Here is a 3,942-nt window from a genome sequence, read left to right on the forward strand (position 1 = left end):
ATGAAACCAGAAGCAAAGGGGCCTCCAGTTACGTCCCAACGTGGCATCTCAGTATCCCTTGTTGGCAGCTGGAGTTGAGGGAGGGAGCTCCAATCTCCCTCTGGCTCAATTGGCTGCTGGGGCTGTCCTTCAGTCAAGAAGGAAGCCCAGGCAGCTAATTCCCCCTCCTCTCTGCAGTCTCTCTGACTGCAGAGAGGGAGCTCTCCCTTACAGCCAAATTCAGATGGAGGAGCAGTGGGGAGCGGAACCGTGGGTCTAATGCAGCCAGTGTCATGCAAATAGTTAGTTATTTCTTTTTTTAAAGTTGGGGTTTTTTAAATGCTTCAAGTGCACACTTCCCCCTCATAACAATGATAAGACATTCAGAGCACTTCAGAAAATAGATATTTCCAGGTATTCTTGGTGACATACCAACTGATGTGAAAGCATTCTCTCTCTCTCTCTCTCTCTCTCTCTCTCTCTCACACACACACACACACACAGATTTCCTTGATTTTCTGAATTTTCTCTACTATTTTGAAGGATGTTAGCCTAACATCCTTGTTAGCCGCCGGTAGAGAGTGTGCTAATGATTTCAGTAACTTCAATGCAACACATACAATTATTGCTTTCTGGATCACCTCACATGATAGATGTCACTGGATATGTGCTCCTAACTTCATTATCACAGCAGAGGTCAATCATGGAAAGCTTCCTTGGATAGAGAGCTTAGAATTTTTTTTAAGAGTTTAGAGATAAGTTGGGATAAGTGACTAATTATAGCACAAAGATGAATTTTGTTCTAAATGTCTGGTTATATCAACATAGGTACATAGGAAGCTGTCTTATACTGAATCAGACCCTTGGTCCATCTAGCTCAGTATTGTCTACACTGACTGAGTGACTTCTCCAAGGTTTAATGCAGGAGTCCTTCTCAGCCCTACCTGGGGATGCCAGGGATTGAACCTGGGACCTTCTGCCTGCCAAGCAGATGCTCTACCACTGAGCTATGGCCCTATCCCTAGAATTGATGTTCCAAAATTTCAGGCAGACTTCACCAAATCCAGGCTGCTTTTAATGAATCTGCTGCATTCAGGAAATGTTCTTTCATGCCATTCAGTTCTGTTGAATCTAGTGATAACCTTTCTGCCTAGATTTGATTCCCACAGGAACATAGTCTATCTAGCTCAGTGTTGACGACCTGACTGGTAGTGGCCCTCCAAGGTTTCAGGCAAGAGTATTTCCCAGCCTTACTTGGAGATGCCAGGATTGAACCTTGGACCTTCTGCACACAAAGCAACTGTTCTGCCACTGAGAAGGCGATTCTCCAGTGAGTCTGTGTTTATGTACCCTAATACAGGTGGCCCTTGTTACCCACCATTTCAGCAGCCATGGTTTCATGTATCCACAGACAGTTGTAGAAATCTGGTTTCTTTATCCATGGTATAAAAATAGGCTAAAATCCACCTATTTGCAGCTCTGAGTGGCCGGAAATGACCCAGAAATAATGCCCAATGTCATTTCCCACCAACATTTTACAAAGCCATTTTGTGGCTCTTAAAAAAAAATAAAATCCTGTGATTTTTTGTGAAAATTGGAGGAATTAGGGTTTGGGGGCATTGCTGGAGACCTAGAGAACAAGGTCTCCACTTTATTTCTCTTATTTATGCTCCCCCACTCTATTTTTTAGCCTGTGTGCGTGTGTGTGTGTGTGTGTGTGTAGTGCTGTCATTTATTTTAACCAATGTTTTAATATCTCTGTTGTCATGATTTGTTTTAACTACTGTTTTAACTTTTCTGTTATTTTTTGTTGTAAACCAGAGATATAAGTTTTGGGCGGTATAAAAATATGTTAAACAAACAAACAAACAAACCTCTAGATTCCCATAGGGGTAAGGTTTTGTTATTCGCGATTTCCATATTCATGCCTATAGGTGAGAACAGAACCCCAGCGAATAACAAGGGCCACCTGTATTACAGTCTCCCAGGATACAGTGCAATCCTGAAGCAAAAGCAGCAGATTTTTGTCAGGTGAATCTTGATTACTCGTCCTTGCAGTGGAAAGAATTCAGAATTTCTCTTTGCTTCTTAGAGATACAAAATGTGTAAAAATGAAGATTCTTCCCAGACATAGGAGGTCAGATTAAAAGAAACATGAGATAGTCACTTTTAATGAACAAATGATAGTGACTGTTTTCATAGACAAAGACCCATAATCTCTTTTGGCATCACTCTGTTGGCTTCTGTGGTGCTCCATCATCAATCAGTTTTGTTCAAAGACTGATATGCTGAGAGCAAACCATATACAATGGTCAACCCTAAGTCTGAGACATGATGTCATAGAACCATTTCTACAGTTGCAGCATACAGGGTTTATAATCTGCCTCTGGTGAAAGATTAAGATATCATCTGTTACCTCTTCCAGCAGAGCTTACAACTTTATTTCCGCCCTTTGGGCTCTAACGTTCAAAAAGTCATCACTTCAGACTTCCATCCAGTGGTTCCAGCCAAGTATCTATTGTTGAAAGCACTCATGAGTGAGAAGAGGCAAAGGATCAAGGACTGCTGCCAAAGGAACAATAAATAAATGAGATAACATCCATATACATTATTACTCCAGACCAAAACCAACACACAAAAATCTGCGTTAAAGACAGGTTAAAGGCAAATGGTGAAGCTCTCAGTTATCAGGAAATGCCAAAGATCAGATGGCCAACACGGGTCCAATAATATCTGCATTATGCTATTTTAAAATTACCTGGCTGCACAGTCCCCAATAATCCATATGGGCTCATGAAGAATCTTTTGTAGCTTTATGCTCTAATCTTAAGCTTACTTACTAGGAAGTATACTGAACCCAGTGGGACTGACTCCTGAATAAACATGTTTAGAACCAGAATGTGAGAAAAAACATGTGTTACCTTTAAAAAAATTGCTTACACTAATTCATCTACATTCCATTTAACTGAATTGCTGTAGGACAATATTTTCTGCAGTACAATACTGAATATCCTTAAAATTAATTAGAGACTGGCCTGCAACTTTTTCTTCTGATCGTCTTTATTCTTTGTAATGGCACACTCTGATATAACAACTTGGAACAGAAATAAGAGTTTGGAGACTGGGCTGGAAATGGAGGGCTATCTATGCACAAAGGGTTATGTTTCCATGCTCCATGTTATGTCTTCATACTGTGATTTCCTGAGGTTTCATTGTGGGTTTAATAGCATGGCATATGGACCCTTAAAAAGAGGGTAGCTAAATGGCTCAGTGGTAGCTGCAATGCATGAAATTATTTGTGACGGCTTAGCGGCAACATCCTAAGCTTGGGAAGGAGGGCAAGGCCATCCTGCTGTGATGTGAGTCAGCTATAAGGTGTGTAATACTTGTAAAGATATCAATTAGTAACAAATATATGCAGTAGTGCATAGAATGGACCCATCATAGCTGCTTCATAGGATCTAAAAGGTCTTCACAAATATGGGTCAGCAAGTTGTCTGTCCCCAGTCTTATCATGCTTGGGGCACAATTAGATCCAACAATGGCAGGATTGTACTGTGATAGGGTGGATTTAAAAAAACACACCATTGTGAATTGGCAGGACACAATGTTATGTTATATTATGTTATACAATCTGGCTCTGTACTGGAGGATTGGAAAGTAGCTAATGTAACCCCCATTTTCAAAAAGGGATCCAGGGGGATCTGGGAAATTACAAGCCAGTTAGCTTAACTTCTGTGCTGGGTAAATGGTTGGAAAGCATACTTAAGGACAAAATTGTTAAGCATACAGAAGAACAAGCCTTGCTGAAGGAGTACCAGCATGGCTTCTGCAAGGGCAAGTCTTGCCTCACTAACCTTTTGGAATTCTTTGAGAGTAACAACAGACATGTGGATAAAGGCAATCCGGTTGACATAGTATACTTGGACTTCCAAATAGCGTTTGACAAAATTCCCCACCAAA

At 40.9% G+C, this 3,942-nt stretch overlaps 1 non-coding gene across 1 annotated transcript; it reads right to left on the reverse strand.

Annotated features, from left to right (window-relative positions):
* Positions 1-924: 924 nt before the first annotated feature.
* TRNAA-GGC (transfer RNA alanine (anticodon GGC)) lies at positions 925-995 on the reverse strand. Its single transcript has one exon. It is a non-coding gene; the product is annotated as a tRNA-Ala (tRNA).
* Between the last annotated feature and the right edge of the window lie 2,947 nt (positions 996-3,942).

The sequence above is a fragment of the Hemicordylus capensis genome, chromosome 5, assembly GCF_027244095.1.
Source record: "Hemicordylus capensis ecotype Gifberg chromosome 5, rHemCap1.1.pri, whole genome shotgun sequence".
In the NCBI taxonomy this organism is placed as follows: domain Eukaryota; kingdom Metazoa; phylum Chordata; class Lepidosauria; order Squamata; family Cordylidae; genus Hemicordylus; species Hemicordylus capensis.